We start from the raw sequence: 15503 nt of genomic DNA on the forward strand, positions 1-15503 counted from the left end.
CACACTCCTACGAGAAGAGGGGTGAAGGTCAAGAGCGTCTTAGTGTTGTTATGAAATCAGTCCTGACCTTACCCATCCCCTGAAAGGGCCCCAGGGTCCCGCTCGTCCCAGACCACGTGGGGAATGGCCGGCATCGTGGTTCGGGACGTGGACTCCAGGGCAGGGCTGCCCGAGTTTGGAACTTGGCCTAGTATGCTTCTTACCCACCCAGCACCTCCGTGTCCTCATCTGAAAATGGGGCAATGGTGGTGCCACCTTACAGGGCTGTGGGGGCATCAGGACAGTGCCGAGCGTGGGCATGTAGACGCCGCCCTTTGGCTCGGGTGAGGCACCGCACCAGCACTGAGGCCTGGGATTGCCAGATGTGGAGGCACCAAACTCCGCTGGGACGGGCTGGCCAGGGGCCCGAGGACTGGCTCGGGACCCGGACTCAACCCTGGACCTCCTGGCTCTGTGGGGGGTTTAACACTTCGAACCCCCACCCCCGCCCCCCCATCCCCCCCGCCAGAGAGCAAGCCCGGCTCCAGTCCAGGAACCCGGGCGAGCCGGGGGGGTGCCATGTGGGCTTCGTTCTCAGGAGCGGGTGGGGTGACAGCCCACAGGGATGAGATGCCATCTGATAGCTCAGCAAAGACGATTCTCAAAAACATATCCTTCTTATGGTATCCGCGACTTGTATTGCCGAGATGTGGATTTCTCTGCATCCATCAATAAAAATGTGGAATTGGGCCATTTATGAATATTTCATATACAACCAACTTAAGTGTTGAATGCTCAAAAATGATAAAAACCTGTCAATATGCCTCTGACCTCCTGGAGGTTTCCAGGGCATCAGTTCAGTCGGAGCCCGGGCCTGACCACCTCTACTTCTGTCTCCCTCCGGATCCAGCGTCCCCGACGGACGTGGGCCTCCGGCTTCCTGCCCGTGAGAGGGATCATCCCGGATCGTCCAGCAGGTCCAGCAGGGGTTACCCTGAGGTTGGGGATGCAGGACCAACCAACGGATGGATCCACAGAGGGGGGCAGGGGAGGTGACGCTCGAGGAGCTCGTCCACATACAAACGTTCTACAGCCGCACCCTCGGGTCACATGGACTGCCTTTGAAAATCGCCCGTGTTATGACTACGTCATTCCTTTTGTTTTTTTAAATGTTTATTTATTTATTATTTTTGAGAGAGAGAGAGAGAGAAAGAGAGCACACGCAGGGGAGGGGCAGAGAGCGAGGGAGACACGGAATCCGAAGCAGGCTCCAGGGTCCGAGCTGTCAGCGCAGAGCCCGACGCGGGGCTCGAACTCACAAACCGGGAGATCGTGACCTGAGCCGAAGTCAAACGCTTAACCGACTGAGCCACGCCGGCACCCCATGACGATGTCCTTCTTGAATAACTCCAGTAAAATCAGGGTGGAAAGGGAAGAATGTATTTTATAAGCCCTTGTGAGGCAAGGGGGCATTCTAGGTCTGGCTTCCCCAACCACACTGGGATTTGCTGCCTGAGCTCCAAGAAACCCCTGCAGGGCTTGAATTCTCTGCTCTCACTCTGGCCTCCTCCTCTTGGGAACACGCCACCCACCCTCACCCGTGGCTCTCTGGTTCGCTCCCTTCACTCGGGCAGTGTTGGATTTGGAGCCATCCTTTTTCCTCATCGATCACTTATTGAACAGCGGCCACACTGTCCACCCAGAGACATCCACAGAGAAGCCCTTAGCTTCCCGTCTCCACCTGCCCAGACGTCTATCTGCTCACTGGAGTTACATTCCCTGGTTTGTGCTGCAAGGCGGGCTGGGGGCCACGGGCTCACCCCTGATCGTCATATAGGTTTGCAGCCAAAGTTGTTGAAGGGCCACACTTCAGCTTCTTAGCTCTCAGATGAGGGTACCGATCTGACGGGCAAAGGACTTGCTCAAGTCTGCGACGTGGATGACGGGGCGGGGGTGGGGGGAGACGTTTGAGCCCTGTGACCCCCAGGTAAGAAGGTGCTGGGTCCTGCCCCCGTCCTAGTTCAGTACCTGCGCCCTTTGTTTGCCAGCGGCCCTAGAGGCAGGTAGGAACAATCCATTCCCAATTCTGTAAAGTGCTCTGTGGCCCAGAGACAAAAAGCTTTACCCAAACAGGTGAGTAAACATGTTGGAAAGAACATTACCAGTATTTATGCTCTTGTAACGCCCACGAGCCTCTCTCTCCTGCCCTCCCCAGTCTCATTCTTGTTAAGACGCACAGAAGGGTTCTCTGATGCCTAAGATGTCAGCTGATGGGGATTCAGGAGATTTGTATAACAAGAAGGGACTCTTGAAGGCCAAAGAATTCTCAAGACCCCAAGGAATGAAGTTACGAAAGTGGAAAGTTAAACTCACTGCTGCGAAACTCCACGGGACCTCCCCTAAACGCAACGTGGCGCCGCGTTCGGTGTGCAGGGGCCAGCCAGGACGCAGCCGACCTTCCAGAACACAGCAGTGGGTGAGCACCTAGCAGGAAGACTTCCCCTGCTCCGGGAGGTGAGGAGCGTGAGGCCGGGAGCCCACAAGCTCTTCCCAAGCAGCTTATACTTGCCACCTGAGGCCAGAGAGGTGACGTGATTTTCTCGGGGTCACACAGCTAATGAGTAGCCGAGTCAGAGCCTGTAGAACCTCCTGGTCTTCCTTCTCCTACCGGAGCCTGATCCTCTGATCCCACTGCTGTCGGCAGACAGTTCAAAATTAGCTGTAACCTTGGGTCTCAAAGGCACCAGATCAGGAACCAGGCCTCTGGGGAGGTGGGTTTTGTCAGCACCGCTAAGCTGGCCCGCTTTTATGAGGTCCTGTGTGACAGAGGACTCAAACCCACACATCAGCTCGTGCCATCCCCTTGTTCAGAATTCTCCAGGGCCTGCCCTGCTCATTTCAGCATCTCATCCTGGATTCACATACATGCTGCTCTACCTCAAGTACTGATCTTCAACTTGTAGGGGAAAAAGAGCATATCGTTATTTTTTTTTTCATTTTAATTATGAAGAGAAGCAAAATTTAAGATAATACAGGAACTTGGGCTCTTTCAGGGGATTGTTTCCCAACATGGCGGACTGAGTTGGGTTCCCTCTAACATTGGGGCTACTTTAGGGGAAGTATAAGGAGCACAAAAACAGGACCAAACTTAGCTCATGATGACCTACAAGGTTATTCCCAATTTGACCACCTCCAGACTCCTCTCCCTCTCCCGTAAGGGCACGAGGCCATGCTAAATCACCTGGGATTTCTACTGGGTGATCTCCTGCCCCCATGTGCTTGCCCTCCTGGCTCTCTGAGCTCAGGGAGGCGCACCCTGGGCCCTGTTGACATTTCGGGCTGGATGATCCTCTATTGTGGGGGGCTGTCCCATACACTATAGCAGCATCCCTAGCTGGCTTCTCCCCAAGGACCCTGACACCCCCAAGTCATGACAGTCAAAAATGTCTCCAGATCTTGCCAAATGTCCCCCGGGAGCAAGATCAACCCCATCAATAACCACTGCTCTAACAGGAATGGGCTTTCTTGACACCTGTCTGTCTAGCAAACCTCTTTTGTGCCTCAGCCCAAACCTCAGCTGTACCATGAAGCCCTCTGCATCTCCCCTGAGCAGAGTGAGTTTTCCTCTCTCTCTGCTGATCACTGACCCTTACAAACTTGCACCCCCATTTGGCACTTACTCCATGGCTGTGCAGTTGTTTGTTTGTCTCCCACTATCCCTCAATCTCTTGGAGTTTCTTGACTGCTGGGAGTTTATTAGATTGTGAATTCCTAGAGGTCTACGATGATCCCTCCAAATCTATATTCTTAAATGCTCAGCCCTTAGCACAGTAGCTCATCCACAGAGGGAGCTGAGGAGATGTTGAGTGAGTGCACAATCTGTCGTTCCAGGCTGGTACTTTCTGGTGATAAGTCCTCCAAGAAGCCTCCCAATTACCCTGTCCTCCAAGATCACTACACAGCTCGGCCATTGGCACAATCGCAGCATCCCTACATCAGTTGATACCTGCCTGAAGAGTAGCTTCGCCGAACGAATAGCCCAGTTGTTAGTGACAGTCAGAGTCATAGTAGGAGTGGAGCAATGACGGCCACCGTATGAGGGTCATCTCTGTGTTCTGCCAGCTGTTTTCACTCCGAGTGCTGACGCTTCTAACATTTCTTCCTACCCCCGTTTTACAGATGGGAAGACCGAGGGTCAGAGAGTTTAATTCATAGATTCAGCATCTTGGTGGCCCTGGGATTAGATCCAAGGCATTTTGACTCCAAACCCCAATCCCTGGCCTGTCTTTGGCTTCCAAATTTTTATTCTTAAGGGTGATTCTCCAAAAGCAGTCATTTAAAATCTGAACGGCCTCAGTGCACCAGATGAACAGGTCACCAGTGCCCTGCTGCAATCTGTCACATTTTATCACTGCCACGAACATCAAATTCTATCAAAATATGGAAAAAAATCATTTTGACGCTGCGTTTGCATATCCAAGGATTGGAGGATGGTTCGTATAATCAAATTATGTAGAGTTGTAAAAACGGAGTATCATTTAAATAGCCTACAAAATTACTTTGAAGATGCACACCAAAATCCAAAGAACCTATCGCCTCCAAGACCTTTACAAAAAGTTAAATGCTAATTGATTATGACAGCTTTGTCTTTATCACTGGTACCGTTCTCCATTCTACTTCGGCAATGTCGCAGCTCAACTCTCTCTCCCCCATTCCTCTTCCAGCCACGTTCCTACCGTGGTGTCATCACAGATGGAATTTATGCACGACTAGCTCCCCCCCCCCACCACCGTAGTTGATCAAAAGCAGAAGCCTGAAAAAAGAAAGAAAGAAAGAAAGAAAGAAAGAAAGAAAGAAAGAAACTAGAATTTGCTGAAATTCTGATTTCTTTCGGCAGTTTTATAGGTGGTATGACTTATCTTTTATTGACTCTGCAAGATCTCTGGTCCCAGCCTCTGTTTGTGGCATCTGCGGAGAAGGATACATTCTCTCTTTTTTATGCTGCTGAACCAAATGTAAGAGACACACAAACAGGTCTGAATAGGAGAGGACCACAAAAGATTCCTTTTCCTCATCCTGGCTGTCGTCTCCCCCAGGCCCAGGCGATGCCTTGCTGGCCCGCGGGCTTTGCCGGCTTGGGGATAAAGATGCCGGCAGGTGGGGACAGGGGGCTTGGGGGGGGGTGCTGCTGGTCAGACAGGGGGCCTGGGAGCTGCTGGTCATGAGCACAACCTTTCAGAAGGCTGCTTTGTATACATTAAAAAAAAAATCTGCATTTCATTTACAATTTCTTGGATTTAAAGAATTGTGCCTGGTCACCCAGAGACATGATTATACATCACGGAACTTCATTATAATAACGGCTCCGGTACTCCAACTTCTTTAAAAACCTCAGCTGTTCGATTCAGCCCCTTCAGCTCCATAACTGTTTATAAGATTAATAGACTCTGATGCATAATTGACTCTCCCACCTCGAGAAGGATCTTTGCTCCTTGCATCTAATCCGAACCCTCCCAAAGGTCCCACCCCTGTAACTAGACGGGAACGTATTCCTGGCCGGGTCGAGGTGGGGAGGAAGACGGGAGACGGCTAGAGGGGCCAGCCCTGGAGGAGGTGGGCAGGGAGAGGCCACAGGGCTCTGCTTCCAGAGAGGCCTGACTGGACTCGGGGACAAACAGACGTTCTTGCAGAGCCTGTGGGACAGGCCCCTGCTCTGCCGCTGATAACAGAGCCCCAGCTTCGAAGCAGCAGCAAGAAGGGAGGGGGTCCCGGGAAGGAAGGGGAAAGAAAGGAAAACAGGCTTACAGAGGAGGCTCCCGGTTGGTGTCAGTGGAGCCCAGAGTAAGAAGGAGGCCTGGGGCTCTTAATTCCCTTTCTGGGCTCAACAAATGTCGCACCAGGACCTGCGGAAGGACCCCCTCAGGGGGACATGGGCTCAACCCTACTTTCAAAGCAAATGCGAGCCAGACAGGGCGGCAGGGTGAGTCTTCCTAAGCGCCAACGGGCTCGGAGCCAGAGAGCTGCCCTCGTGGACCCCGAGAGTCAGGAAACGCTTCTTGATGGAGCTGAAGGTCAGAGGAACTAAAGGCCTTGGATGAGTGGATTGGGGCGGAAGTCCCAGTGACACCGCGGGGAGGACTGGAGCCAGGCTCAGAGGCAGGGAGGCTGACTCTCTGGGGGTGACCGAGGAGGCCCCGGCTGCACTGGGATGGGGACGGCCGGACCCCGGTCACCGTCGCAGAGCACCACACCCTCAAATTTCTGAGCTTTCTTCTGACGTAGTGCACAACTTGCACAGAGCAGAACGCAGGCACCCGGTGATGTCTCGGATAAAGGAAGGAAGTCTCACTAAAGGATGGAAATGGGAAGTTGAATTTTAATTGTTAGGTTGGCTTACTACTGCTCTGTCTGTCTGACAATGCCTCTTCTCTTGCTTTATTTTAATGTTCCAGAGAGACCATGTGGCTGGCAGTCTTATGGAAAGGAGGAAGGAAGGAAAGAAGGAAGGAAAGAAAGAAGGAAGGGAAAGAGGAAGGGAAAAGAGAGAGAGGAAAGAAAGAAAGAGAGAAAGAAAGAAAAAGGGAAAGGGGAAGGAAGGAAGGAAAGAAGGAAGGGAAGAAGGAAGGAAGGGAGAGAGGAAGGGAAGAGAGAGAGAGGAAAGAAAGAAAGAGAGAAAGAAAGAAAGAAAAAGGGAGACAGGAAGGAAGGAAGGAAGGGAAGAAGGAAGGAAGGGAGAGAGGAAGAGAAGAGAGAGAGAAGAAAGAAAGAAAAAGAAAAAGGGAGAGAGGAAGGAAGGAAGGAAGGAAGGAGACAAAAACCCAAACCCAAAACCACCAAACCAAAAATAACAAATAATGAGAGACCAAAACAGAGAGAAGGCCATCTTTCTACTCTTGAAGGGTGAGGGACCTCGTTCTATTGTTTGAGGGAAGAGAAGTCTGGATCGCTCTTTCCTTCATCAGGTTTGTGCTCCTCTCTCTTTGCCTTCAGTAACTGCCTTTCGGCCGGACACCCCGCCTCTGCTTCTTCCCCAGCCCCCGGAAGAGCCAAAGCGGTTTGCAAAGATAAGTAAGTCATCTCGCTGCCTCGGTTTCCCTTTTAACCGACCCCCAAAGGACCCCCGGCCGAAGAAGGAAGGTCAGGCTCACAGTGACGTGGTGGCCATAATTCACACGTGTGCTGGGGAGAGCCCGGCACAAAGGAATACAGCCATAACACGGACTCGTGAGCCTCATTGTTATGTAGACGCGAATTCACTCGTTCCTTGGTCTCCAGGAGACACGGCATACTTTTTAGAGTGTGTTTTACCGCATCGGTTTAAAAGTACCTTTGTACTTTCACAGTTACATCCTTAGCCTCGAGACCCCTCCCTGCCTTGGAAACTCTGCATTTAATCCTTCCTGTTATCCTCAGGGATAAAGAAGCAGGGCCTAACAGAGACCGACCGCTATCAGTTTATTGACTTCTAAGAGCTATTAGCCTTTTGCAGAGAAGGGAAAAGTCCTCCCCGTATCTAGGGCCTGCCGGGTGCTAATTTGACATGGCAATGAGATAAAAGTTGGGCTCTGGCCGCTGTCAACCTCACCGGATCGGAATGCCGTCTACTTAGCATAGGAGTCAAACAATTCCCTGGCAGTAGATTGCTTTCCACTTGAAGGTCTACTAAATAAATAGAAAAGTAATTAACAGCGCGCTCTGGCAGGTGTATCAGGGGGAATCTCAGCAGAACTGAACTGAGGGACTCAAGGAGCCATTTTGAATCCCACCTTCCGAGGGCGCTTTCCTGATTTCTCTAGATGGACGTGCGATTTCTGCTTCCCTTCCAGAACAGAAATTTCTGAATCTCCTATGATATCTCCATGTTCGCCAATGGGAAAAGAAAAAAAAAAGAAGAATAAGAAGAAAAGAAAAATCTAAGTGCCTGAAATCAGTCCCAAAATAAAGAATTCTCTCATTTTCCCATTTAAGTATTCTGTTCCTAAAACCCATGGATGGTTACCTCTTTCGTTGTTGTTTTTCTTCTTTTCTTGTCCCGTCTTTTCTTTTCAGCTTGCTCAATTATTAAATATGTGAGATTGGAAATGCTAACTGAACGTCCCATTATTATTATTCCTCCTTCCCTTTGGAAAATAAGGGGCATTATGTCATTTATAACAGCAGGAAGAAACGAAATTTCGTAAGAAGGAAATTTCTGCCGTTGGAAACAGAAAAGACGTTGAAGGCATTTATTTTTAACCGGCTTTTAAAAAATATATTGGAGAGTACTAAATTCAATTCCACATGTCCAGAATGGTATAACCTAATTTTAGCATATTAATTAACAATAAAAGTAGTGTTTTGCCTCGTACAAAGGCATGAAATAATTAACTTACTGAGGAAATGGGGTCATATGATTTTACTTTGGGAGGGTAATGAATGATATTGAGTCACGGTAGCAAAAAGGTTTTGCAAAGCAATTCTGGCTGTGGAGCCTGGTTGGAATTCTTTGTGAGATATCCAACTGCCGACAGTTTCCTCTGTCCCCAAATACTACCTGTCTTGGCCCAGGCTAAACCACACACACACTTCAGTGGGGCAGGCCAGGGTTCCTCAGAAAGAATGCTGGGGGGAGGCGAGCATTTGGCGACTTTTAGGGATGATTTGAGTGTCCAAATGCTCCCTGAGTCAATAAACACTAAGGTGCTTTGTGCTCGTAGAAGAAATTCCAGCATTTTTGTATTTTACATGTTTGGACCTTTGAACTTGGAATATTTTGTCACACTTCACATAAGCTTCATTCCCTGGGGGGAAAAGAAAACTAGTCTTTCAAGTGGTTATTATAAAGCTAAGTGCATAAATATGCATGAGAGGTCATCATTACCACAAGATGATACTTAAAAGGTTCAAGTGTCTCTTACTAAGATTTTTCAACTTGTTCAGCGACAGGAAATCAAAGTCTCCAGTTCTTGGTTGCTGAACTTTGCCTTTGATTGTTCTTCCAAAGTTTGCAAGAAAATGGTTTCGGAGGCCTGCCTGGCGCTCATTTGTTCATTCAGTCGTTTGTGTGACAGATATTTAATGAGATATTTAGTGACCTGCGTCCATGTTTTATGCAGAATGCCATATTTAAAGCATTGTAGCTGGGTCTCTGAAGGTTGAGGCACAGAATTTCTAGATTTTTGGATCTGGAATTAAGGCCCCGAGAGACTAAGTGACTTGTCCCATATCGTGTTGCATCATACAGTCAAGACTGGAAATCAGATCTGACCCCCAGGCCAGGCCTCTGACCTATGAGTCAGGGCCGCTGGAAGGCCAGAGGGCCCAAAGTAGAGATCATGCTGGGGACCGTGATAACAAAGAATTGCATTTTGACACATTCCTTACTTCCAGAACTCAATATTCCAATGGAGAAATGTTATACAGTGTTATCATAACCTTAAAAGCTCTTCAACATGACATTCCCAGTCAGAATTAACTTTGGTTCAACCCTATGCTTGCAGCCATTTCCCACTTGGAGAGGATAAAATTTTCATCTTCAGGATTAATTATCCATGCAGCCCAGTTCTCCATGGGGAGAGGAGAAAAGGCACTGGAAACAAAGTGGAGCCAGAGAGAGGAAACGTCTCCTACCAGCAGCCTTGTTTTCTCTTTCTCCGTGGGTGGAAATACCGCTCCAGTCCTCCCTGGGGGTCTGACGACTGGTTTTAGTCCCAAATTAACAGAGAAAGTGCAATTTACAAACAATGTACAGAAGCGGTGCTTTCTTAAAACTTTGCTCCTGGGCTCCCCAGTGTCGGATTTACAGGCCAGATCTTTGGAAAGGGAAGCAGGTAGAAGCCAGGTGACCCAGGCAGGCTCTCTTGCAAGGCGGAAGTGTTTATGCCGTCTCACCCTAGGCTTGCCCTGGCTCCTAAGGTTGATCTTGCTTCAACCTAAGGTTGATGTTGCCGTGAAAGAGAGTTGCGTGCAAGTTGGAGGCAGACCCTTTAAAATGCAGGCTGAGCTGACCGTGAGTGCACACCCCAGCTGCAGCACCCTCGGGGCAGCGTTGCCTAATGCCATCCGGAAAGCTCCCCAAGGTTGGATTCCCCGAGCTCTCAACTGTTGCTACCCAAAGCCGGCACGTTTCGGTACTGATGTCTGTCGTACCCATCACCCCGGCCAGTCGCTTAGCCATGGGGATCAGCCAAAGCACCGTGAGGCCAATTTGGGACTGGATCTCCGCCCCTCCACATGGCGGCTGGGGGAACTGGGTGGGGTAAGTCGCCTAACTTCTCTGAGGCTCCGGCCCCTCAAATCCAGACTTGGCAGAGTCCTTCTTGCCGTGGCTCCCCAGACGCTCGAGGCTAGAGGAGATGATGCAGCGTGTCGGCTGCTGAAGGTGCTCAGCCAAGGCCGACCGCCAGGCTCAGCCTCCACAGCCCCTCCCGGGGGAAGAGGTCTTCGGGGTGTTTGAACTCACCTTGGCCATCCCCAAATGCCCAAGAATCATCTTTCTTATTTACAAAGCATCTCTGTATATCCCTTTATTGTTTTATTGGTTTCTTTTAGTATTTTAGTGTTTTACATTTTTTTAAATGTTTATTTATTTTGTTATTTTTTTATTTATTTTAAGAGAGAGAGAAAGAGACAGCATGAGCAGGGGAGTGGCAGAGACAGAGGGACAGAGAGAATCCCAAGCAGGCTCCACGCTCAGTGGGGAGCCCGACGTGGGGCTCGAGCCCACAACCGTGACATCATGAACTGAGTCAAAATCAGGAGTCAGATGCTCAACTGGCCGAGCCACCCAGGCACCCCTGTTGTTTTGTTATTTTAGGATTTCCTGAAGCTGCCAATTTTTATAATAAAATTTGAGCGTACTGTTTTCCTCCTCTTACGTTGTGACTTGAGTTTCAAAAGGGCATGCTTTGTCTTTTTCAACTCCCTTATCAATTCATTATTTTATCCACCTTAGAAACTCAGGAGGTTTGCTGGCAAACAGAATGATCAAAATGTCCCAAACCCAGGCTTTGTCTTTCATTTTAAACCATTCAGTCTTCCCTAAGCCCCAGAATTGCAAGGGGCCAGGCGAGACCCCTGAGGTCACCAGCGTCCCCTCTCTCGTGGACCTGGCTGGGCCATAGGAATAATCAATGCCAGAGAAACACGTAGACCTACGGAGACACAGGAACCACCCAAGAAATAGCTGTGGCCAGACTCCTACCGTGTGGATTTTCACTGTACTCTGGACCACCCCTAATCCTTTTGGGAAATAACTTCATAGCTCCCTGGTAGCTTCCAGAAACTTTCAGAAAGTGTGTACTTCCTGTTTGTGGTTCTGCATATATTTAGTTTCATCTAAATTCTTTTGCTCAGAATCTTGGTTCAAGTGTTGACCTCATGCCTTTCACAAATGACTTCAAACGTGCATGTAGGTATACATCAGTGTCAGATTGGGTTAGTCTAACCCTGGACGTATATGTATTTTTTTTTTTTAATGCTTCTTTATTCATTTTTGAGAGATAGAGTGCAAAAGTGGGGGAAGAGGCAGAGAGAGAGGGAGACACAGAATCCGAAGCAGGCTCCGGGCTCCGAGCTGTCAGCACAGAGCCCGACGCGGGGCTCAAACCCACGGACGGCGAGATGGTCACCTGAGCCAAAGCTGGACGCTTAACCAACTGAGCCACCCAGGTGGCCCTGGACGTATCTTTATTTATTCACATTTTACAGATAAAATACTTTCTCATCTGCCCACCCCTACTTTCCACCGTTAGTTTGGAGTTATTCACTCAACAGACATTTGCTGAGCTCCTCTGAGGCTCCAGGCTCTGGGCTAAACCCGCCGGCTTCTTAGCTCGTCTGCTAATTCGCAGCTTCCCGTCTTCTTTTCATCCCTCAGGAGTCCTTCTTGTTCCTGGGCCCCGAGGTGCCCACACAGAATATAATATCCCATGACAGGATGTCTTTCCATGTGCAAACCAAAATAGCACTGGCCTCCGTGCGGCTATATTCCTTTCTAAACTCGTGCAGACATGGTGTCTGGCCTCACCTCCCGTACACTGTGGTCACTTTTCGGCACACGTTGTGCAGGACTGTTACAGATCGAAGTTGCCTTTTTTGGCTCCTTTATGTGTAAGCTGTGAACCCATTCATGTTTTTCCTATTACTATTTGAACCTATTCAAACTATTCATATTACTATTTGAACCGTGTCCCTGGTGGGACGTCAGATGCTTGTGTTTCGCAATCCGTTTCCCTCCCGCTAACAAAAATTTTAAAGAAACTATACCCAGGCTCGGAGAGGGGGCTCAGTTACATTCTAGGAAAGTAACACTTTAGGGAGTCTCAACAAAACTTTTTAATGTGTTTATTGACTTATTTTGAGAGAGACAAAGAGAGCCAGTGAGCAAGGGGGAGGGACAGAGAGAGAGAGAAAGAGAGAGAGAATCCCAAGCAGGCTCCACACTGTCAGCTCAGAACCCAACTCTGGGCTCCGCCTCATGAACATCAAGGTCACGACCTGAGCTGAAAATCCAGAGTCACCGACTGAACCACCCAGGCGCCCCGTGGATAGTCTCCTGTAAACAACAGAATCTCTTCTTTAAAACACGTAGAGCTTCACGAAGCCTGAGAAATCTCCTGGTCCGCTCCCTTTCTTTTGTGGACCGGGAAATCAAAGTTCAAAGCACCCAAGTGACGCACCCAGGATCCTGTAGACAGTATGTGCCTGAGTCAGGACTGGGACGCCAGCCTCCTGGCTCACTTTTAAGATTATCTTTTTTCAATTAAAAATATATGTGTAAAAGAGAGAACAAAAGCGACTTCTTTTTTTAAAAGTTCATTTATTTTGAGAGAGAGAGAGAAAGAGAGAGAAAACAAGGGGGAGGGGCAGAGAGAGAGGGAGACACAGAATCCCAAGCAGGCTCTGTGCCATCAGGGCGGAGCCTGACTTGGGGCTCAAACTCACTGAGCCAAAGGCGGACGCTTAACCTACGGAGCCACTCAGGCACCTCACAAAAGCAACTTCTAATCACCACATCAAATCAAACATGTTTCCAACGCTGTGGCACCCACAAGTGCTCTTTCTTCCCAGGGGCCTTGAATCTCTGGTTAGCACTATTTACTTCCTTGGGGACCCCATCAGCTCGCCCTGGTTCCGTTGCCCTCCTAACCCACCAGAACCTCAGGTCTCTCTTCCCCACGTCTGCCTGTCTCCTGTAATCACTGCGTATCAGCACCACTTTGTCATTGGTTCCTGTCCTGATGGGGTTTCAAACCCTTTCTTGATAGGAATTATGCTTTAATTAATAGAAATTGGTAGTAAATCTTCCTTCTAGTCAAACAGATTCTGCCTTCCTTTTTGCTGTCCTCAGTGGGCCCTTTTTGCTCTGTGCCCTACAAAGGGAATTGGCTGTCAAGCCAGCAGTGTGCTGGGGCCGAAGGAAAGGTGGGATCTGGTCTTCGGGAGTCCTCCAGGCCCGTCCTCCTCCTGCTCCTTGATCGCAGCTTTCCTGATCCCCAGACCTCCCTGTTTTGGTTCCTCATCTTATTTGCACTTTGCACCAAAACTTTGTCATTAACACCCCCGTGGGACCGTCCTCCCAGCTTCTCCTTGAAGCTTTCTCCAGGGTGTGACCTCTTGCATTTTCCCTCCAGTGTCCTGGGTCTGGATGATGCCCCGTTTGCTGCCCCCAAGTCGGGAGTGTTTGGGGCAGATCGCTTGCCCTACGCTTGCACAGCCCCACGGGTTCGGGAACGATTCTCAGACTCGTAAGTCTCAGTTCTTTTCTCTGGAGTGGCACAGGGTACATCTAATCCCTGCTAGTATTTTAAGAGAGTGATCTTATCCCTCTTGCATGACTCTGCTCCCCCTCCCGTGCCCTCTTTTAGAGGATGGTTATAAATGCATCTGTAGAGATGGTGTCTGACCTGTGCATAGACCGGGGGGGCATTTTTCTGCCTTGGCTGTGAGATTCTATTTTCACCAGTGCGGACTCTCTCCATCGCTTTTGTTTACCAGCACGGCCACACCCCAAGCTGGCGGTCAACCAAATACGTCCACCCCTTCCCCCTCTCGTGAGAACTGCTGGTAAGCCTGTTCTCTGTTAGTCTCTACTTCTGTCACTTATTCCTTTTCAAACTCTCGTGTCCTGGAAATTCATATTTTTACTTGGATTCCTTATTCTATCTGGTTGATATCTTTATGAATCCCAATTCTTTCACATGCCTTTACATTTCCCCCCAGATTTTACTGTAGTAATACATGAGTATTCTGTGCTTCAAAAGCATGGACGAAAATGTCCCGCAGGATTAGGGTCACAGTTCAGAAACAGCTTACATGTGTCCTGGGGGCAGGCAAGTAAGTACGTGGATGGTGGATGGTGGGAGAAAAGGAAGTTAAGGATACACAGAGGGATGAAGCCACTAGGTTAGGGTCTGGAGACATCAGTGTAAACTCATGCTAGCTTAGGACAGATGCAGATACAATGAACTCTAGATATGTGTGTCCATGAGTTGACGTACAAACACATATTTCCCGGCCCTCTCTGCTCGAAGGGCCTAGAAGCAGAGATAGGCCAGGAGCATCAAACACACCCAGGGCCCAGATCTTGATTTCTAAAGTCAACTCTCCAATAAAAGGAATCAGGGCTTCTTGGAGAGATGGTTCCTTCTAGGACTGGGTCAGAGATGAGCCTGGAACATCACGTAGAGGCAAAAGGTGAGGAACTGCTCAGATAACGTGAGGATGGGAGAAGGTCAAGGGGACACGAGAGCCAACCCGAAGAAGCTCTCAGTGGCCAACGCTGTAATGACTGGAGCAAAAAAGTAAAGAACTCAAAGTATAAAATAAATCTAGATGAGTCCACGGTGACACGAAGATATGCCTGAATGAATACCTAAATGGAGCAAATGAACAAATATCCCTTACAGAAGAATTTCAGGTAATTTACACAGATACTCCTCTACCTTAACCCTCTGCCCTTGAGTGTGGCTGCACTTAGCGACATGCTTCTGCTTAGAATACGAATAGGGTACGGAAGAGGAAAAGTACCTCTCTACTGGACAAATGTGTTAAACACCGCCTTGGTCAGGTGACCACGGTTAATGTCCTCATCGATGTCATGCAGACAGTGTGCACGCCAATAGCATGCGACGAGATGGCGCTTTATCTCTGTGCCCACCCCCCCCACCACCACAGAACCCACTAACTGCAATCTATACAGGAGAAAAATGCCACAGGTAAACAAAATTGAGGGGCATCCTACAAAATAGCTGACTGGGAGTCCTCAAGACTGTCATGTCGCCCAACACGAGCAAAGACAGAACTGTCTCACAAAGCAGAGGAGACGAAGGGATTGTGACCACAAAATGTTCTATCTGCGTGTCTGAAATGATTCCCTCCAAATTAGTAAAACATAAAAGGAGGGAAAATCCCTAACTTTAAAACTAATGTTCAGTTGACAAGAACAAGTCATCTGTGGTGTTTTACTAGTAACCCCTTGCCAGGTGGTATCAGTGTGATAATCATCGTCCTCCGGAGTCAGACCGACCACGAATCTCCCTCCA

The sequence above is a fragment of the Acinonyx jubatus genome, chromosome B2 (assembly GCF_027475565.1).
Source record: "Acinonyx jubatus isolate Ajub_Pintada_27869175 chromosome B2, VMU_Ajub_asm_v1.0, whole genome shotgun sequence".
Classification (NCBI taxonomy): domain Eukaryota; kingdom Metazoa; phylum Chordata; class Mammalia; order Carnivora; family Felidae; genus Acinonyx; species Acinonyx jubatus.